This window comes from Mauremys reevesii, linkage group 3 (assembly GCF_016161935.1).
Source record: "Mauremys reevesii isolate NIE-2019 linkage group 3, ASM1616193v1, whole genome shotgun sequence".
Lineage (NCBI taxonomy): Eukaryota > Metazoa > Chordata > Testudines > Geoemydidae > Mauremys > Mauremys reevesii.
In genome coordinates this window covers 113,740,786-113,764,232 of record NC_052625.1, presented here as the reverse complement: position 1 = coordinate 113,764,232, position 23,447 = coordinate 113,740,786, and positions in this window count along the sequence as shown.

Below are 23,447 nucleotides of genomic sequence, written 5' to 3'. Positions count from 1 at the left end.
GCAGAACAACACAACACTTACACATTATTTACATGATCTCTCCAAAGAATTCCCAAGATTTCTTCTTAAATGATGCTGGTAGAGTGCCTTCAGCTTCCTGTTGTGTGCTTCCATCTGCCACGTTTCCAAGACGTACAGTAATGTTGGAAGGACAATAGTGTTGTCCAATCTCATTTTACTCTTCCAGATGTTTGACAAATTGGAAAATGGTCCATGGGCTTTGCTGATTCTTGCCTTCACTTCTTTAGTGAGCCAGCCATTAGCAGTTATTGTACTTTCAAGATAGATTAAATCATTAACTCTTCTGTACCCTTTTCCATCAATCACACATCTGCCGGTGTTGACAGCATTCTCTATTATCTGCAATTTTGTCACAGTAAAATTATGCGCAAGTCACTGCACAGTCAAGATAAAAAATAGATAATTCTTGCTATGGTCACAGCAACAAAATATTGTATCGGCTGTCACCCATTAACAGTGTATTAGTTTACTTTGAAATGGGACTAGATAGAAGTGTCACCCCTCTCCAATTATCACAAATAAGCTGGTGCCTCTTTTAAGAATTTTTGAGGGTAACCCCTCTTCTCTAGTCTTCAGGACACATCTAAACATTTCAGTATCTATCTGATCATATCCTGGTGCTTTACTGTTCTTCAGTTGGCTTTATAACCTTAGGGTAGAATGCTCAAAAGTTAGGACCCTAACTCCTTTTGAGTATTCCATCCTTAGTCACCTCCTCAGAGGCAATCACTTCTAGGGATATAGGTAAGTCTGGTATTTCTTTACATCACTCATTTTGTGCTAGTGGTTCTGGCTGGTTAAGCACAGTCTGGGAATGTTTCATCCAATGAGCTCTCTATCCTTCCTCTGTGGTTAAAGTTGTACCATCTCAAGCCTTCACAATACCACAATGGTTTGAGAATTGTAATGTCAGTTTAGATACTAGAAAATGCTTTTTAGAATCCCCTGTCTTGTACACCTCCTAAGCTTCTCTTGTTTTATTTTCCATCCACTCTCTCTTCTGGCTGATCTTTTAACTTCTTTGTCTGCATCTTCTTGTGGCAGAATATCTCTCTTGCTGCTGTCTCAGTCTTGTTGAATTCTCTTCTTTAATTCTCTCCTCTGTTCAACAAGCTTCCATGTATTTGGTTGGAGCTGTTCTTCTTTCTTAGGGTACGTCTACACTACGGGATTATTCCGAATTTGCATAAACCGGTTTTGTAAAACAGAATTTATAAAATCGGGTGGAGCGCGGCCATACTAAGCACATTAAATCGGTGGTGTGTGTCCATGGTCCGTGGCTAGCGTCGATTTCTGGAGCGTTGCACTGTGGGTAGCTATTCCCTAGCTATCCCATAGTTCCCGCAGCCTCCCCCGCCCCTTGGAACTTCCGGGTTGAGATCCCAGTGCCTGATGGGGCAAAAATCATTGTCGCGGGTGGTTCTGGGTAAATGTCGTCAGTCACTCCTTCGTCTGGGAAAGCAACGGCAGACAAGCATTTCGTGCCTTTTTCCCATGGATTGCCCTGGCAGATGCCATAGCATGGCAATCATGGAGCTTGTTTTGCCGTTTGTGACTCTCACCGTATGTGTACTAGATGCCGCTCACAGAGGCGATTCAGCAGCGCTACACAGAAGCATGCTTTTGCTTTTGCATGACAGCAGAGATGGTTACTAGCCATATTGCACCATCCAAACCCTTCCATAAATTGGAACTGAGGATGATCATGGCTACCAGTCCATTTGTACCATTTGCTGCTAGTGCCCCTGGCCGATCAGCCAGGGCGCAAAAGCCAAGATTGGTTACTAGCCATATTGCACCTTCCATCGTTTTGTACCATTTGCTGCTGTCATAAGTGCCCTGGCCGATCAGCCAGGGGCAAAAGCAAAAATTGGGAATGACTCCCTGAGTCAATCCCTCCTTTTTGGTATCTAAAAATAGAATCAGTGCTGCCTAATATAGGCAAGTGTACTAGAGAACCACCGTATCATAGAACCAGAGAGCACAGCTGCTCTGTGTCAGAGCCTGCAGAAATTATGATCTGTATGCTATTCACAGGGGGTGCTCCTGTAACAACCCCACCTGTTGATTCCGTTCTTCCCCAGCCTTTCTTGGCTACCGTAGCATTGTCCCCACTTGTGTGATGAATTAATAAAGAATGCAGGAATAAGACACACTGACTTGTTAGTGAGAAATGAGTGGAAGGCAGCCTCCAGCTGCTATGATAGTCCAGACAGGACATTAAGCAGTGTGTAGGAGAGAAGCCCAGCATCCCACTGCTAGTCCAGGGGCAACTGAATCTTTTCTTTACACATGAAGGGTGGGGCTGATGGAGCTCAGCCCCCTGTTGCTATGATGAGGATGGTTACCAGCCATATTGCACCATCCATCCACCAGAAAAATTAGGGCCAATAGGCTGATGACGAGGACGGTTACCAGTCCTTTTGTACCATCAGCTGAGGCTGATGATGAGGATGGATTTCCATCATTTTGTACCATCAGCCGCCCATGGCCGGCAGCAAGGATTTTGGTGTTGAGTGCTGCACTATCGCGTCTATCTGCAGCATTCAGTAAAGATAGGGTGACATGTAAAAGAGTCAGAGGATTGTTTTACCTTTCGCTTCTGGGGGTGGGTGGGGGGTGGGTGAGTAGATTGCCAAGCTATGCCCTGACCCACGGACACTGTGTTTGACCCTAGAAGCATTTGGAGCTCAGCCAAGAATGCAAATACTTTTCGGAGGCTGCAGGAACTGTGGGATAGCTTCAGTCCTCCAGTCCATGAGCATCCATTTGATTCTTTGGCTTTCCGTTACGCTTGTCACGCTGCAGTGCGCTGAGTCCCTGCTATGGCGTCTGTCTGGAGATTTTTAAAAAAGGATTCTGAATTTCATCTTCTGTAACGGAGCGCTGATAGAACGGATTTGCCTGCCCTTACAGCGATCACATCCGCATGGTCCATGCGGAAGCTCTTTTTTTATTTTGATTTCGGACTGCATCGCCACCCGTGCTGATCGGAGCTCCACGCTGGGCAAACAGGAAATATTCAAAAGTTCGCGAGGCTTTTCCTGTTTACCTGACCACTGCATCCGAGTTCAGATTGCGGTCCAGAGCGGTCACTGGTGCACTGTGGGATAGCTCCCGGAGGCCAATACCGTCGATCAGCGTCCACACTAACCCTAATCCGATATGTTAATACCGATACTAGCGTTACTCCTCTCGTTAGGGAGGAGTACAGAAACCGGTTTAAAGAGCCATTAAAATCGATATAAGGTGCCTCCTAGTGTGGACGGTTTTGGCGTTAAATCGGTTTTACGCTCCTAAAACCGATTTAAACGCCTAGTGTAGACCAGGCTTCTGATCTTCTCACCCTCACTGTGGTCCTGCCTGCATTCACCCTTGCGTCTTTGAAAAACTGCTATTGTTTGTTATTCTATGTCATTCATCAGTGTCTAACTTCAGGTCTCTTACTGAACTGTAGTTTGAAATGCACATTAGTGGCTGACTCTACTAACTTTCTAATATACATACCCTCTGCCTTGTGTGATGATACCTTCTTTAGTTTTATTTTGTTTTTCCCAGTAATGTGATGCTGCTAACATTAGCACTCGTGTATACCCTGGAATACAACAATGAACTTCTCCCAGTGCCTACTATTGGCAACATGGTCAAGTTGTTTCTGGGTGCAGCCATCATTTGATCTCTGTGTCAGTTTGTCTCTCCTTCCATGGAAATAGTGGGCTCCCAATGCCAAGACTACATAGGTTGCAAAGTTTAATATGACATTCTCCATTGTCAATTTGTCCTGGGATGCCATGTCTGGCAATAATATGTTCATATGCAGTATTATGCATTTAAATCTCCCATGAGAATAACAATGTCTTATATATTGATCTTGTCAAGGACACTCTGCAATCTTTTATAGAAACAGTCTTTGACCCATTTGGTGCTATCGTTTGTTTCACATAATGCTGAATTATGACTTTTGCCTGGTTTGTCAGAATGTGAACAGTCAGTATTCCTGAGTTTATAGGTCCCCATGCTTTCAGTGCTTTCAGTGGCTTCCTTGCTCAATACTAATCCTAAACCTCCCCTATATCATCCTCTTTTCCCAAAGATAAACAATCATGTGTTCTGATGATATTTTCTCTCATCCAGGTCACCTCATCTCAATCAAAAGTATATTTACGCCAAAGATTTTTCAATTTTTAATAACTTGTATCAGTCTACCTGTGGTCTAAAGTGACCTAACAGCCCAACACCTAATTATTACGTTAACCTTACCTGTGAAGCTACTCCATTTCAGATGAAAAACTTTCTTGTGGCTTTGATTCTCCATCATTATAGTGTCAGCTGGATTTGCTGGTTTGCCAGGTACTATATTGTTTTACATTCAGCAGATTGTGCTTCTCTACAGCTGATGCTTCTATTTGCGTGTCTGTCACAGACTCATCTTGCCTCTGGGTTGTTTCAGTAACATTTTTACATGGAGAAGTTGTTAGCCTGACTCACAACCACCTACCGAGAGTACTGGTGGACTTCCTTTAGCCTGGTTCCTCCCCTTTGACCTGTCTGGCTTGGGTAGATCTGGCAGAAGTTCTATCATCACCAGCATAGCTCTTAGGGTCATTGTAGCATGACCCATCACATCAAGCCTCAGTACCTGGGGAGGGTCAATATAATGGGCCTATCAGGAAAATCTTATATAGGAGCTAGGAAATGCTTTTTTTTCACACTCTTGGCATTTTCTCAGAATGTTATAATGGGGGTGCAGGTAATGGATTCCAACCTCTGAATCCATAGTTCTGTCAAGATAATCTCAGATCTCTAGAAAATAGTAGGAGCCAAGAATATCTACATAGTTGGCCCCCTGAGCTGCCATGTAGTTTCCAGTGACAGCTTCTGCAAAATCCTCCCTTTGGAAGTGGGGTTTGCAACTGTGCAGGGACAGCTACTTCTGCCTGGTTCAACCAGCAGTAATTCCTGAATGGATTTCTACTTGAAAACTCAACTGTTCCATCAGGGACCATGCTTCACAGTGTAGATATCCCACAACTACTCTCCTGCTAGGGTGACCAGATGTCCTGATTTTATTGGGACAGTCCTAATATTTGGGGCTTTTTCTTATATAGGCACCTATTACCCCCCAACCCCTGTCCTGATTTTTCACACATGCTATCTGGTCACCCTATCTTCTGCACTGTCCCCGGAATCCTTCCTCCCTCCAACAGAGACTGTCACTGTGTTCCTCTTTGAGGGCACTCATAGGGCTGGGACAGGGCCTTTGTACTCACCCATCCTCTGCTCCACAACAACCAGGCAGTCTGCCACACAGGGTTGTTCATAGGAGACAGAATCCATCCCTTCCAGGATTGTCAATGAAGGAAAAGAAACCAACGTAAATAAACTCTCACATGGACATTGTAGGGCTTTCTTTCCTCAGAGAGCCCTTGGCAAGCCATGGCCTCAGTCCAGCTCGCAAGCCAGTCTATGGTATAGTTCAGGGAGGGAACTATCAGGCAGCAGCCATTCAAGAAGCTTCTGCTTTCACCAGACCCTTCTCCAGGACCTGAGGACTGAAGGTCTGCTCTTCTGTCTGGCCTGCCTCCAACTGTGCAGTGTTCTCTCCTTTTAAGCTCCTTCCATCAAGTCTGACATCTGTCACAGGCAAGGTGGGACAGGGTGGATTGATCTTTGTACACCTGACCTTCCAATTAGGGTAAATTTTTAGGCCCAGTTATCCCAACCTCCTGAAATAGCTCATTAATCCCATGTTGACCACTATGGCATTTGTATACCCTATCACAGAGACCCAGACATATGGAAATTGCTCTGTGATGTTTAATGGATTTGTGGGCTTTTCAGATACATAGTTCTTCTTTCTGAACTGCTGCTGAAAGTAGCACATAATTCAAAGTATGGGATGTTCTGCCATTGTCTGGTGGGTAGAAAAGGTGACCTGCCAGGTCTTTGCCTGCTCTCCATTCCAAGAAAATGGATGAACCTTACCAATTATTTGAAATAGTTTAGTCCCAGGGTAACATCTGCAAATAAACCTCAGTGGAGTTGCTAGAAGAGCAAATAGAATGGGCATTGACAAAAGCACAGGTTGCTTCTTTTTAAAAGTTTAAATCTCTGCCTCATATGAGATACATTAGATAAAATTCAGTATTTTAATACTGAAACCCAGAACTATTAATCTGCCAGTGAATACTTCATGAGCACAAACAGTATGCTTCAGAGTTAGTAACCTGTGAGATATAGTTCTAGATGGTTCTTTTCAAACTTCGTTAGCTATGTGCGATATTAAAAGGAAATATTTGTTTGTAGATCCACATGCTCAAAACTCTTAATTTCTCTAAGGACAAAAAATAAAATAATTGTAATTCATATTGGAAGAGACCATAAATTCATAGTCAGCCTGTTTAAATGCCAGGCGCAGCTACATCCACAAAAATGATGTTAAAAGTATAAAATATGATGTGAAGGTCCATTACTTCTCTGGCAAAAGGGTGTACACTACAGACACTCTGAGCCAAAGCATGGTTTCTGAAGCCTGAAATGAGAAAAAAACAAAGAATATGGGAATACATGATCTGCAGAGAAAAACTGCTCAAATGTAAAGAGGAAGCAAGAATGGTTCATATATCAAGAAAACTGATGAATACAGTTTTTAGAGGTGGAACATAGAAAAACTCCTTAGTCTAGGGGTAATTAGAATGACAGATTAAAGAAATCTAAATGACCTAGTCTGAACATTGCAAATTGTTATGTAGAATTCAGTCTTCTTGATATTACAGGGCCAGATTATGAATCTCTCATTCCCACTGATGTACAGTGACTCCATGAGTAATCTCATAGACTCCCTGTTTTAAAGAGTTCATAATCTGGGTCCCAAAATAAGTGTGTTTATGTTTATATGTATACACACTCAGGGTCGGATTAACTCTCCTGTGTGCCCGGGGCTATTAGATTTTGTGGGGCCCCAGTATACAAGTCTTTTTCCTAATTTAAAACAAAATTATCACAATTATGGCATCATGACTATATTAATTTGCCTTTTAATTAACATAAAGGATTTAGATGGTAACTCATTTGTGCATATTTTTTGCTTGCTTTAACCTTTAAATAACTCTTATTTCTCTTTCCTAGTTAATAAACCTTTAGATAGCTTATTACAGAATTGGCTGCAGGCGTTGTCATTGTAAGATCTAGGGTACCAGTTGATCTGGGGTAAGTGACTGGTCTTTTGGGAGTGGAAGCACCTGAACATTATGTTATTTCTTTTTCTTTTTTGGGGTGTAAGTGACCATTTACTACTAAATCCAGTTTTTCTGGGTTGCAAGATAGACTGGAGAGCCTAAGGGGGCTGTCTGTGACTCCATGGTAAGACTGGTATCGTGATCCAGGAGTTTATGTTTGTTACTGGCTTGGTAAAATCTAGTTATAGAACATACAACCCATTTGAGGTATCTGCCCTGTTTTTGACAGTCTGCCCTGAGGTAGACAGTCATGGTCATGAGCCATTTCACACAGTGTAACATGGGCAAGGGAGAAATAGAAGGTGAAATTCTGGACCCATTGGAGTCAATGTCATAACTCCAATTGACTTGGGGCTAAGGTTTCACAGACTTCTAATTCTGTTCTGCTCCCTGGGGATATTATTATTATTATTTAAAGGATTTAAATAAGGGGCATATGCTAAGAATTTGAGACAAAGGTTCTCTAATGCTCTGAGTTGAGCTCTGTGCATGAAAGCCGAAAAGGGAACTGATTACTGCTTTCTGATTTTTAAAAGCGAAGGGCCTGGGACAAGGTCTACTTTACTATCGCAACATTCTTCTTGAGATATAACACAGAAATAAACATTGCCTGTTTTAATCAGAAGTATGCAAGAGTGTGCTTGTTAAATTTGTTGCGTACCTTGGTTTTTAGACAGGTCAACGTTACATTAGAAAACTTTTAGAGCCTTCTGGGGAATTTTGCAAGGCTAGAAAATGGTCACTGACAGCTATTCTTTTGCTTGCTGGAAATTAATATCAAGCACTTTTACAGTATGGAGCCTAGGCAGGAAATTGCTATGCCGTTCTGTAGAAAATTGATTGTGTAGCTCATTACTTTCCCTTTGAAAATTTGTATCCTATGACTCTGATAAAGGTAAGATCTACAGTCTTTTTTGTAACTAGGTGAGTCATTGTAGTGAGGATGTTTCCCACACATTTTCTCTGGACAGTGGTTCTTTTATATGGTTGAGCACATGAAAACACATTAAACCTATCTGAATCTTGTCTGTAGAGTGTTCAAGATAAGCATCATATGAAGAATTTTACCCACCGTTTCTTCTGCAACTCACAATCCATGGCTTTTAGCCATTTGCTTGAAATGTTTGTTCTACTCCTCTATCAGAATGCTATATGCAGCATCTGAAGCACCCCAAGGTATTTTGTTTCCATTAACTTTCTATTGATTTTCATTTATGTGTATAGATTGCAGCATATACATGAACTGTAGCTCAGAAAAGTTCTAACTTACAAGAGTTTTATCTTAATGACAGTGCCTTTGCATCTGAATATTAATCAAAATAATCTGACTCCTTAACATTTAGGGCCGACAGTGACATATAGGTGAATCCAAATACCAGTCACATGGACTCAATCTACAGAAAGTAAATAAATCAGAGTGAGGAATGTAGCATTTTATACGAAAGTATGGACAGAAAGAATTCAGAGGGCAAGAAGACATGGACAGAACTACAAATGAGCTGAGGCTGAGTAACATGGCAAAAAGGTAAACTATGAATAAATCAATCTAAAAAGTAGTGAGGGAAAGAAGAAAAACACATATGAAAAGGTAAATGAGGTTAGAAAAGGGACAGTCAAGTGTTTTTTTCCTCCAAATTTCATTTTTTTAAAAGATATTGTTTTAGAAAACCTAATTTGAGTAGAAAGTTGTTTTAAAAACAAATCAGTGAAGAACAGTTTTTAAATAGTGAATAAATGAAAACCTCTCTGATTTTGTAATCCCAAACAAAAAACATTGAACTGGCCTAATGATTCAGAACCAGAAAATGAAACTGACTAGAAACGCGGAATGAAATGAACCAGTTTTGTTTCATTGTCCAAGCTAACTGAAGCGTGAAAAGCAAACATAGCATAAATGACAGAAAGGAATTTATATTTTGTAGTGACTGAGGTGGAAAAATGCATCTTGACTGTGTGCTAATACATTTCCCCCAGTAAAGTCCTACCTTGTTCAGCTGGTATTTAGGCCAATTATTTAGGTTTTTTCCTTGACATAGTCTCTCAGTTAATGGGTGCACACTTAAACATGAAGTAAGTACCCAAGTCTGGTGGCTTAAAAATACTTTAAATATGATAAACTTAAACACTGTTATTGAATAATGGGGATGATTGTTAGTCACTTAGACCTATAGGAGTCATTTTTTTCATATAGATGTTAAAATATGAATGAAGCCTAGACTGTACAATCCTTACTCACATTAGTGAGCAATTATCTCACACTAATATTTCTATTATAGTTGTAACCTTTTTGCCAGGTGTTGTCGGTGGCCACAAGGGCAGGGTTCACACAGCTAGGTGTTCCTCTTAAAATTAACAAAACACCCCTGGCTCAAGCTCAGATCACTAAATGCCATCCCTGGGCTCCCTTAATAGACAATACCTCCCCACTTGCAAGCACTGAGTCTGCGTATGAAGCAAATAATTTTATTAGGGGCAAACAGAATACACTATCAATTTAGGGAAGCACAGTTACAGTAAACCTATATGAATGGGTAAGTAAAATACTCCCCTATGTTAACTTTGGCAATAGTCTATTAAGTTGGTTCCCCACCCACCAGTGTGAATGTCTTGGAGGGAAATATCTCTTTTCCACATCCCTTCCCCATCTGCAAAACCCCACTCATAGTTTGCTGTCTATGGGTAGCATATTCCCAAGGTGCTTGCAGGCAAGCCTGGCTCCAGTCCCTGGGAAGTGCTGCCGGTCCTGTACTGAGGTGCCACCATTTAATCCTTTCAGCTTCATTTAGTGGGATTTCAGCTTTATTTAGTGGCTGAATAGGAGGGGGCTCAACAGAGTTCACTCAGCTCTGGTGCTGTCCTGTGCCACTTCAGCAAAGAACCTTCTCTGTGTTGCACCAGTTCTTGTCATCTCTGGCTCTCTTTCATCTCCTACCACAAAGCCCTCAGTCTGCATCATCTCTCTGTGCAAAGTCCTTTCAACAGCTCAGGATCTTCAGTGGAGGGGAACCAGTAGTATCTAGAACTCTGGAGCAGAGCCCTTGCCACAAAGTAGGAATTGTTTTCTCCTGTCACCATTCAGTTCCAGTACACAAGCAGTCTTGAGTTTGTGTAGCTCCCAAAGTGTCACTAGAAACATGTTGTGTAGAAAGTTTATGCAAATGAAGCTCTTTGTAGCCACGTAGTTCACCCTATTCACCACTAGATAGGGACAGAGAGCATTCTCTTCTCTAGAGCTTTTGTCCATCTGGAATTCTGAGTAAATTGCTTATGAAGATGAAGCAGCTCTGTGGGCCTTTGTGGTGTTTAGATGTTGCTTGTAATAATTGGAACTGGGAGCACTGGCTGTTGGGAGTCTGAAAGGACAGGAAACAGGAAGGAGGGGGGAGGAGTTGAGGAGGCAGAGGCAGGGGTGGCTCTAGCAATTTCGCCGCCCCAAGCACGGCAGCACACTGCGGGGGGCGCTCTGCCAGTCGCTGGTCCCATGGCTCCGGTGGACCTCCTGCAGACGTGCCTGCGGAGGGTCCGCTGGTCCCGCAGCTCCAGTGGACCTCCCGCAGGCATGCCTGCGGATGCTCCACCAAAGCCACGGGACCAGCGGACCCTCAGCAGGCACGCCTGCGGGAGGTCCACCGGAGCCGCCGGCCGCCCTCCCAGCGACCGGCAGAGCGCCCCCCACGGCTTGCCGCCCCAAGCGCGCGCTTGGCGTGCTGGGGCCTGGAGCCGCCCCTGGGCAGAGGGAGAGTTACAGAGGGTGCAGCAGCAGCTTGGTAAAGAGGTTTCCACTTTAAAAATCAAGTCTTGTTGAAGCTTGTTAGTACCTTGCCTGGCTGATACAACAGCCTTCTTAACCCTGCTCACAAACCAAAGGGAGCAGAAAGATCCTTTCCCTCTAGAACTTCAGGCCACAGGATTTACATATTCAGTGGGATTACTTATTTGAGTAGTGCTCACTAGCATGTATGAGTCTGCACAATCTAGCCCCTACTTATCAGGAAAAAGTTGAGATAGGAAAATAGTAATATGTTCACTGTCACTGGAGTTCTTCTAACTTTAAGACAGGAAAAAGACTGAGATTTTTGTCAGGCTAAATTATACCTTTAGCTGATTCAGAAGCTGTACTAGGCCAGGAATAGTCCTGAGAGGCATTGTGCTTCAGTGACACCCATCTTGCTCTCAATTCTGTCTATGCAGCAAATGATGACATCAACCCATCCCCACCCCATGACATTCATTGGCAGCTCAAATGTGGGTGGAGGGCACTTGCTGACTCCTATATGTGTGAATACTCTACACGGGGGTAAATGGGGATGGGGGATTTTTACTAGTTCATATGTCTTGTGTAGGACTGGGTGAAAAGTCCAAGTCACACTCTACCCATCAGTTATTATGTATAAAGGTGGCCAGATGCTGGGATAGGGGGCAGAGGAACTTATGCATGTTCTGAATACTGGACCTCAAGGGTTCATGCTATTTCATTAGACCCTGGTTAAGTCTACATCAATTTGAACAAGAATTTTCTTGAAACAGTAATACATCAGTTTTTGTATTGATCACAGTCCTACCCCAGTTGGAGTACAAGGTTCTGCATGACAATCAAATATCACAAAATGTAATGAATAAAATCAGAGTTAAACCCAAATGCAGAGAATTCTTCAAGCAACTAACACCAGAAGATGAGAAAAAAATCCCAGATCATTCTTGTGTTTGGATGTAAATGTCTTTCAACGTGCACCAAACTACAGATAAATCATCAATCTTCCCCAAGGTCTAATATCTATATATCCCTGTGTCATTACAGGGCTTTGAATTCTATCAGGAAAGAAATATGACAACGGAGTGCTGTCACTGAGTCGGAGCTGAAATGTTGATTTAGCAAAAGGCCTTCATGTGGCATGTGTTTGGATGTTTCCCACAGATGGATCCCTGTGCAAGTGAGGAAAAATAAAAACCTCTTTGTCACTTGTTTGTACTTTCACTTCCGATGAGTATTTGACTCTCATGACAACCATTGCATTCAAAGTAAAGATCCACGATGTAAGCAACTAACATCTGGTGGCTTTTTGGGAGCATGCATGAAATGAGTTAGTTGTCTTATTTCAGTTCCTAGTGGGCAATCCACATTCAAACAAATTAGCACAGTTAGCATCAGCTGACATCTTTGTTGGCAGTGTCAAAGAGTGACTGGCCCCTGCAAGAATGAGTCCGGTGCTCGTGGACCTATTAGGGACTGCCCAATTAGGCTTAAGGGAAGGCCTCCGGGCTTTATAACTTGCAGACCATGCACAGAATAAGGAGGCTTCTGTGGGGCCTTGAGTCAGCAGGGGAAGGTACCAGCTGAGAGAGCCTGTGGAGAAGGCCAAACTCCAGGCAAGAGGTGCTGGGAGAGCAGAAAGATAGACCATCAGGGAGGATGGGCTGTGCCCAGGTTGGGACTGGGATGAAGACTTCTGAGGATATGAATTTTCTTTTAAAAGACTTTGTGTTGGACATCATAAACTGGACCTCAGCTGGGGGAATGTTTTGAATGTTTGGTCTGGTGTGGACTTTTTAATGGGAGCCTGCATTAAGGAAAAGCTCAGGCAGGTCTCAGCAATGCTACTTGTGGTCAGAGGGGGGTGCTACAGGGCAGGTGTGACCTTTGATAGGCAATCTCAATGAAAGTGTTGTGGATTGAATGGTCTAAGGTCTGAGCTTTCCCATTCTCCCTAGAGGTAGTCCCTCTGGAAAAGATTAAGTCTAGAGTTTGGAGACAGTGTGTTCTGATGCATGGATGCCTATAGCTGTATTTTAGACACTTGTATAATAAGTGGATAGTGCACTGTACCGGGAGTCAGGAAACCAGATTTCTATTCCTAGTTCTTCAATTTATCTGCCCTGTGACCACGGGCAAGTCACTTCACCACTCTGTGCCTGTTTCCTTTCTCACCTTTTCTCTGTCTTGTGTAATTAGACTGTCAGCTGTCTGGGGGCAAGGACTGTCTCTTACAGTCTGATGGTACAGTGTTTGTATAGCACAGGGGTTAGCGACCTTTCAGAAGCGGTGTGCCGAGTCTTCATTTACTCACTCTAATCTATGGTTTCGCATGCCAGTAATACATTTTAACGTTTTTAGAAGGTCTCTTTCTATAAGTCTATAATATATAACTAAACTGTTGTTGTATGTAAAGTAAATAAGGTTTTTAAAATGTTTAAGAAACTTCATTTAAAATTAAATTAAAATGCAGAGCCCCCTGGACCCAGGTGGCCAGGACCCGGGCAGTGTGAGTGCCACTTAAAATCAGCTCGTGCGCTGCCTTCGGCACCCGTGCCATAGGTTGCCTACCCCTGGTATAGCACAATTGGTTTCTGATATCAGGTGAGGTCTATAGGCACTACTGTACTGTACTGTACATTAATACAAATAAAGTGGGTCCACAAAGTTCTGGGGGGTTGATTTGGTTCATTACTGAGAGAGGGGCTAGTTGCAAAGTTTGGAACTGGAAAGTTTGAGGGTATCTGAATCCAAGGTTTAGGCTTAAGTCCATCTCTAAGTAAATTGCACAGATGAGGTAGTGTGGAAAAAGCTTGCATTACCATTGGCTGCACTGTACATATCACTCTCATTGTAGTCAGTGGGCAACGTTCACTCCTAGGTCTATGCTGGCTTCCATCAGCACAGACTGTGGTGGAATAGCCAGCAGTGAAAAGTCCATGAGGAAAGCTATAGACGGCCAGTGAAGCCCAAACAGTGGAGGCTATTGGCTAGGCAGTCTGGAGATGGGCTGATTCAGTACAACCCCTGAGCAGCCCCTATTGATGAGGATCCTGTTAAGCTCTGACCACAACTAAAGCATTCCTCCTACCCAGCATATACCCAAAAGGGAGGGTAGAAAGGGGCAAAATGACCTACCTTTCTTCAGGGTGATATATATTTTTTTAATGTTTCAGAGGGATAAACTGGTGAATATAATTTTCTCCTCCCTCTGCCAGCCAGTGCCGATGTAATAAGAACAGTAGATCTAGGCTCTAACCCAAGAGTACTTCATTTTGCAATGGCAATGTTAGTCTGACACACTTCATAACCACTGGTTTTTAAAATTAATTTTGAAATAAGAAGCAAAAAGCTATGATGGCTACACAGTGCCAGCAACAAGCTAATAGGGAACAGCCTTTACAACCTAAAGTGGATGAGCCCTCATTTGCCAATCTCACACTCATTCCCCTGTTGGCATGATTGGATTATTTCCCAGACGGGCATTAATGTGTTTTAGGGCACGTTCAGTTAAAGGGTCAATGTTTATTGAAGCTGCGGATATTGCATTTGCTCTGAGCATATAATTAGAACAGCAGATTGCTCTGTGTTCTGCCTTTCATATAGTAGGTTTTATTATAAAACAGCTCTGGATAATTTCACCACCTGCTTTTGTCAAGAGCTTTAAACTAGCATATAATATTTGAAATGAAATTGTATTTTTCCGAAAACCTCATTTCTGAATATTAAGATTTATATGGTAGACTGTGAGGTGAAACATCATATTCCCTCAGACCTCCACAACTTTGAGTTCTGACTTTGGACTTCTCCTCAGAGCTCACGGTTCCAGTGTGTAGTATTTCATTTGGTGAGATCTTCAATGACAGAAATATGTGATCATGGCGAATCCATAGGTTTTCTAACCAGGTGGTATTGGACATACACAGTCACATAAAAGCAAGGTATTGATTGTTTGTGAACAGTCAAGATCTTACCACACTTTTTGTAAGAACAGGGTTGGTAACTCTTGTGTCCTGGCTAAATTCAAATTTGGGCACATCCATGCTGTCTTCCTAAATGATCCTTTCAGTGTTGATTGGATACAATATTCTTTGTCATTTGCTATCCTGAACTGTTTTGTTGCAAGGCTGCATGTTCTATGATCACTGCTATGTTCCATTCCAAGGGGACTACAGTTCAGTGGTGAATGAAGTTATTAGAAATTCACCCCTGAGATGCAGCCATCTTTTAAACTGTAACTGTTTAACAGCATAAAGCAATACAATGCAATGACCCTGGACTGAAAAATATTGTATCCATTAGTTCAACTCAGCCTTCCAACTCATCCAGGCAAAGTCAACACATGTAGACTCTGCCTCCCTGGCATTGCCAAAGATGAAGTCTTAGAGCAAGATCCTCAGCTGCAGCCAAGGAGCCCTCAGTTAGGATTGTGCAAATAACTGATTTTTTTTTTGGTTCAGTGACCAAACAAAAAAAAATTGTTTGCATTATTTTATATATCAAATAAGTAAAAAATTGTTTTGGGTTGAACAAAACACTTCATTTGAACCAAAACAAAATATTGTATATTATTTGGGGGGGGGGGTTACTAACCTTCTTTTAAAAAAAATAAAATCCATGTACAATTTGAAACAAAAGGCATTACACATTTTAAAAATTAAACATTTTGTTTAGAAAAATGTCAAAATTGAGCATTTCTACTTTTCCAGATTTTTTTTCCAGCTGAAACATTTTGCAGAAGTCTAAGTCGACCCAAATCTGTGTTTTCTTAGGTGGGGTGGGGTGAGTTTCAGTTGAGAAATTTCACCCAGCTCTACACTCCACACAGATGAGGAGGTGAGTGTAAAGGCCAGCTTTGTGGCCTCTTGATCCTGGTGCTGTCAGGCTGCCAGGTCTCTGGCACAAGTGAGAGCATTGTGAAGTCTTTAATTTGTGCTGGATGGCAATAACTGCAAGGAGTCATTCCAGCAACAAGGGATCACCAAGGAATAAAGAAGCCCTAGTCATTCTCCATTCCCCCAGGCAAACCCCCCACAAGAGCTGGAATGGGGGCTGTTGAAGAGCTGCTGTGGCATTTCTGGACTATACAAGGCTCCCCTGACACAACATCTGGGGGCTCCTCCTGGGCTGCATTTGCTAGCTTTAGTGCAGCTGAGATGCACCAGAGGAGCAATGTCATAGATAATGTCAACTTACCTGGATGGGCAGAGAGGTTAGGCATGCAAGCCGTTACCCAGAAGTGGCATTTGAGGGTTTCTGGTATACAGGGTGGGAATATATGAGCAGAATTTTGGGATGTGCAATTTGACACTTTACTTTTATGCATTTATTTATGAGATGTACTTCTGAGCTGCTTACACGGTCCATGGAGTGTTAGGATTCTTCAGGATCTCTGGTTTCTGCCCTGCCCCTTATTGACCTGTGGTGCTTAGAAGCCCTACAGAGTCCCTGGCTTTACTTGCCGTGCAGTTTAAGAGTGGTCATCATGAGGTTAACTGGGTGATGAAGAACATTAGGGGATGGAGCCATGCTCTACATTTCCCTTACTTCCTGTTTCATGAGGAGGAGTTTTTGCCCCATGCTCAGTTTGTTGTGATACAGTTGAATAAAGCAGGAAGTTTTGCAGCCTCCAGTCCTGAGAATTGTGTTGTTTTTATTCCACCGAGCAGACCTCTTACAAAGGAACACCATAGTTTGCTTGGTTATTCCTCTGGCTCCACCCTGGAACAACTCTTAGACACTCATCAAAGGTTTAAATTCAGTAGGATTATGTTGACTGGTGAAAGTGACTGTGGATTTTTCCATTTGGGTCAAATGAGAAAGTTCAGGAGAGCATAAGAAAATGACATTTCTGGGATCTCCATTTATACTCAAGGGGTGTAATCTGCTTCATGGTGCTCAGCAGTGGGGAAATATGTAAACTGAGTAGTGTCAAATCAATAGGCTAGTAAAGTTCACACAGTGCAGACTATCAGGGGTGTAGTCAGCACTGCCGAGAAATGCACAGCTGCTGTGCAGATAACCTACAGGAATACAGATGAGGGTCATACTTACCTGCAAAGTGTGGATATCTGCAGGATGCCAGTCTGTATGATGCATAACTTTTAACAATGCATGCACAAAGTAAAGCCCCATTCTGCTTCAAAGAGCATGTTAAAGTAGCAGCAAAGGGAGCATGCCCAGTGTGGAAAATGCCTTTTCTCTTATATAGATTAGTGTACGCGGTTACAATGTAGAACTGGGCTCAAGGATCCGCTAGTTGCTGTCATGCTATGCTGCAGTTAAATCCTTGCCTGTGACATGGTTTTGTTACCTTGATGCTATAGGTTGGGCATATAGGTCCCACTGCAGGGTGAAAGGAGTGGTTACTGAATGACTGGAGATGATATAAGGAGTCAGCTATTTTTTATTGAAATGATCATTCATCATAATTCTCCCTCCCACATTGTAGTTGACAAGTGTTCAGAGGTGGGTTTAGTGTTTACTAAACAACTGATGACTTGATGCATGTTCTGTGCTCCCATTTGATTCCCTAATGGGCCACCCAATCCCATCTGTGGCATTGTGTGACCTGCTGTGACTAGTTACCAGCAGATTACATCACTAGCAACTGCTTTAGGGTGCTCATGTTGATGTGTGGCTCTCTAGATCTGTTGGGGTAGGTGGCTAACCCCACTGAAAGGTGCTATGGTAGATATTTTCTGCTGATGGAAGTTATGTCTCCTCATGCACCTGGGTAGCTCACTCTGAGTGTTATGTACAAAGATCCCAGTCACAGATGGTAGTGGGGGTGCAGCTGTCCAAGTGAGGCTTAGTATCCCTGAGGCAGCTGCAATGAGAATTTGGTGCTTGTAGTGTGGCCTGTGTGCTTAGTGTGCTCCTCTAATCTTGTTGCCTTCATCTTATCTTTTATTACATTATTACTGTATTTATTATACAAACTGATTATTTGCTAAGCACCAAAAATGAGTGGCAATCTGCGGACATGGACACTGGCCCATGTGTTCTGTGGGTTCCTGGCCTGCTGCAGCCTTTTGTTCAGTGTTGATTACCAGTTAGTAATGCTGCTTCTCTCTGTGTTCTTATTTCAACCAGGAGTGGAAAACTATTTTATGACTAGAACAGATGTGTCAAGCTCATTCTAAGGAGAGAGAGAATTCCAATGCTGGTCCATGGGGCAGGGCATAAATTTACATTTAAGTACTTCCTTCAGTCCACAGTGCATCTCCCACAGAAGTCAATGAGAGTTTTGTACAAGACCAAGGGTAAGATACTGCCTTTATGTAGCAATTAAATGTCAGTTATTTTTAGGTAAATCACACTCAGTTTCACACTGTAGGAAATTAGAACTACCACCCCTTCTTCTTTTGCTTCATCTACTTCCTTATCCTCCTTTCTCTCTTCCCCCTACCTTTCTTTTGTCTCTCCTCTTTTCTTCCACCTGCATTTCCTTTCCTGGAGCAACTCCCTAATTCCTCCCCCTCCCCCGTAAGATTCATTTCCACCCCATTTCTCATTCCATTTGATCACCTCATCATAAACTATTAATCTCTGATCGTTTGAGTTGTCACCCTTATGCTTTAGAGTCAATTTCTCAGCGTGACTGATAGGAATGAGGAAGTTCACACCTCCCGGGGCCATCGTTTCAGGCTGTTTGCAGATTTAGGAAGGCAACTTAATGTCTGGAAGGATAACTTTGCAACCATGAGGACTAGAAACTTGCTTTTTTAAAAAAATCATATTTTGCAACATCTGAACCTGTCATGTGGGCCATATAAATATATATCAGCTAGTCTGGATTCAGCCTGGGAGCTGCGTGGTTGGTATCTTTGACCTAGACACTTCACTGTAACTTATGGTAGGGCTGTGCACAGTAAATTCCACTTCACATTGAAGCTTACATCAGTTTCTGAGGAACATTCTTATGTGACCATCTTTAGGTACATTTGAATTAATGCACCACTTTATATAATTGGACTCCTGTGTGTATATTATCTGCTCTATGCAGGGAATTAGTCCCTGCCTCCACAGCTTTTTGCAGCCTTGATTCTGAGGCTTCTAGAGACTAGTTCAATACTTGGTTCATGTTAGGACAACCCTAGGGGCTGCTCTAATTTGTTCCCTGGCTTCCATGGCCCTTACAGATGTTGTGGCATCTGAGAAATAGGACCACCACATTCACACTCAACATGCACCTGGCCTGGCCAGAACACTCTCTAAGTCCGGGGATTTTACGGGGGTGCAGTGCTGGCTCTGCACCCAGCTAAGAGAGGTTCCCTGCACCAGTGGCCTCACTGCAAGGGGCTTTATTCCTGCTTTATGGTCCTTTTGTGCTGTCTATGGTGCATCAGGAAAACAATGAATTGGGCCCAGTGGGTATTTGTGAACTTATAATGGTGGGGAGGAGAGGGAAGAGCACTCGGAGGAAGGGATATATAATAGACTGAAGAGAAATATAGATTTTTAGAACATTTTTATTTAGCAGTTTGTCAAAAGCCTTTGGAAAACAGAGAGCATTAAACACAGAGATCAACTCAGAGAGCTAGCAAGGATTTTATTTTAAAAGTTCCAAGCTCGTGAGTGCTTTGGGGGACTGAACAAATGGAGAAATGATCACATACAGGAAATAGCTCTCACCAGGCAGCAAAGCTTGAATTACTACTAGCAGGTACCTGTGATCAATTTCTTAGGGTGGTGGGATTCTAATGCTGAAGGCAGCTCCCTGTCTTCTCTTTCATCTTCTTTTGTCACTTTTCTCTTCCCTTCCTTTCCCCTTTCTGCCCTTCTGTTTCCCTCCTTGTTCCCGCTGTCTGTCCTCCCCTTCCTTTCACTTCTTCGTTCCTCCTCTTCTCCCATTCATCATCTTTATTCTACCATTTCCCGGTCTCTGGGTTCTTATCCATCTCCTTTTTTTCTTTATTTCTTCTAGCTTCTATTTCCTCTCCATCTTTCTTTCTGCTCCTCTTTTCCTCTTCCCCTCCCTTCCCTATTTCCCTTTAAAATACCCTTCCTCCCGCCTCCTCTTGTATTCATTTCTTCAAGAAAAGAAAAGATTGAGTAGGAAGGGCAACATTAGCATAAATGGTGTGGACCAACCTCCTATATAGTCCACCATATTATATACCGTAATCTCAGGAGGACATAAATTGTCAGAGGAGAAGGAGGAAGGAAGGGGAGCTGTCTCTGATATTAGAACCCCACCGCTGGAAGAAAGGATAGTCTATTGGTTAGTGCATTAGAAACCCATGGAACCTGGGATGTTGAATTTCTTGCTCCACCACAGAGTATTGTGTGACCTTTGGCAAGTCGTAGAATCTCTCTGTGTTTTGCACCCTCATCTGTAAAATGGGGATAATAATCCCTAGTTCACAGAAGTATTGTGAGGATAAATACATTATTTTTACGATTCTCTCAAAAGACTGAGGTGCTCAGGCACTACAGCAATGTGGGCCATATACATACCCTAGATGGATAGCTCACAAGTAGCTACAGATAGCTAAACAGTGGACAACAATACTTAAAAGTTTTCAAATGGTGTATTTTCAAATACATGACAAACTACTACAGAACACAGTCAATTTCTTAACATTTTATTTCCCATGTGAGCTCCTAGGACTGTAAATCTTGAAATACCATCAGAATACTTTTTTGAGCTTCATTTCCTTTTCAACTGAAATTTGGAATATTAAACATTTTCTAGCAGCGATAGATCATCCAGTTATTAATAATAATGCAGAAGAACAGGGTAAATGATTTTCAGCAATCAGTCACCAGTTTTTAAAGTTTTATAGTTCATGAATGGGAGTACTGAATATTGAAATTTGATTTAGTAGCAGACTAGTCTTTAATGCACAGACAACATACCTTATTTCCTTCTACTCCACACGCTTTTTTTTTTTTGCATTTTTTCAGAGTAACTGATTAGTGTAGAATGAATTTTGTATGTGTGATTCAGAATTCACTTCAGAGAATGAAAAGCGAAATGCATTATAATCAGGGGTGAACAGATAATAAAGTGGTTCTGGCCTCAACACCGGCCTTTTAATATCCTTTCCTGATCTATTGCTGATGTTCTGTTATCACTAGCAGCAGCAGGGAACACATCTCATTGCTGAAAGAGGAGAAAGAAATATAGTGGTGGGGAAAACAATTCCCAGTTAGGAAGTGAAGTGATTTAAAATGGACTGCAAAGCTTTTGTTACAGAACATCATTAACGAATTGTAGGTGTGATCCTGGCTCCACTGAAGTCAATGACAAACCTCCCATTGACTTCAGTGGGTCCTGTAAATTTAAACATTAAAATACTCTTACAAAGTCAAAGAAAATGTTTGGAAGCTGTTCCTATTTATAGCTCCAGTTCTGGGAGGTACTTAAACACATGCCTAACTTTAAGCATGTGAGTAGTCCCAGTGGCTTTTGTGTGCTTAAGTATCTTCCCCAACTAGGATGTATATGTGCCAAGTGCTGAGTTCAGGGCTCTGTTTCCCTTAAACCCGCTGATGATGCCACAACCATCTCAAAATTAACAGGGAGAGACTGTTTTAGCTGGTACTAATGATATCATCACTGAAGGGGGAACTTGGAATCTTGCTACCGGACAGATGCTGCTAGGTGCAGTTAGTAAAGGAGGAAAAGGGTTGGTAGATATTTCCTTTCAAGACTGTATTTGCAATTTGATTCTCATCACTTACTCTGATGGATGTTCCAGTTAATGCTGATTGTTGGCTCTTAAAACAAGTTTTAATAAAAGACTGGCGGGATAGCGGATTGGAACACCAAGTAAGTCTGTCTGTCTGTCTGTTTTCTCTAGCTGCAGTGATTTTAGTTATTAGTATTTATTCAGTGCCCGACTGTGTGCTAGTCATTTCACAGACATATAGTGTATCCATATCCCTTAAATGTCCCAAATAGCTGTATGGTGATAGACCCTGTAAGTACCAAGATAACTTTTTCTTTTTGAAATTGAAAAGTTTTTGTGTATTGGTTTTTCAGGGTGGTTTTTTTTTCTCCTTTTTTCCCCCACACATTTTCAGGGACAACATAAGAGCGAGGGAGGGGACACAAACAGCAACTGAAAAACAAAAAAAACTGAACCATAATATTTCCATTTTCAGTTTAGAAAAAAACAAAAACAAAATCATTTTGGGGGGCATTTTGTCCAAAAACTAAACATTTCAAAGTGTTTGCAAAACCTTTTGAGAAAAACTGAGGGTTTTGTTTTGTAAATTTTTAAAAAAAAATCTTACTACTTTCCAACCAGTTAAAATATTCAAATTCATGTGAAGACTTCCGAGTGGTACATTCACTGAGGCAACTCTAAGAAATCTCTGAAGAATACAAGACAGAAAGCAATAAAAGAAAATGGGATAGAAAAAAAAAGCCTGTGCAATTTGGTTTGGAGATTTGTTGAATAAACTAAGCTCAAGAATTCTTATGCAACACTTCAAACTACCTTCTTATGTCCTCAGACACATAAAGGATAAAATATAACTAATACCGTTCTTGCATGTTTACTTATTTGAGAATGTTCTCCACATAAAAAAGTAATGATACCCTTTCATTGGCATCATCCAAGGGATAATATCCTTTTGTCTATGTCATTGGGGGTAATAATAACCTTTCAACTACTTCAGTGAGCAGCACTTTTTTTTTGTCATTCTACATAAAAATAAAAAGACTATACTTTTAAAAAGTAGATAGAGACAAATATTCTCCTATTTACACCTCCATCAATACAGAATAACTCAACTGAAGGCGATGGAATTAAATTGGTGTAAATGTGGAGCAAATGAGAGCAGAATTTGACCCATAGTTTTTAAGAATACACAAATGCTAGAAGACTCTAGTTGCTTTCTTGTTTGTGCTGGGGGTTTTGTTATATAGCAATTTTGTTTTCATAATTCATTAGTGTCCTATATTTAATGCCCAAAACTTGACAAGTGTATGTTATTCCATTAGTTACCAGAAAGAATACAAAGGAACAGACTGACATACTTGGTCTTATCAATAGTGTTGATCACTTAAGCTTAATCGTGCATCATTTATCATTGAACAGTTACCCTTGAGAGGCCACTGTCGTTCCTGCAGGCCAGTAGCATTGCTGCTAAGATATTATAAAGAAAAATATTGCAGTTAAACAGTTATTGTTGAGGTTTCCACTTTGTGCATGCCAACATATGGTTGGATCAGATTCTCTTTCATATGACTCAATAAAGGGTTGCATGAAGCTGTTCATAAAGAACATTTTAATTTTCTTCTTTCAAATAATTACTTTAATTCCTAACTTAGCATAGCTTTAGTATAATAAGAGATGTATTCATTAAAGTACCCTGACTAGATTGCTTCCTATCATGATGACTTTTCACTAAAGTGAAATACATTGCAATGCTGATCTCTTTATTAAGCTAATATCTTTTAAAATTAAAGATGATGGCAA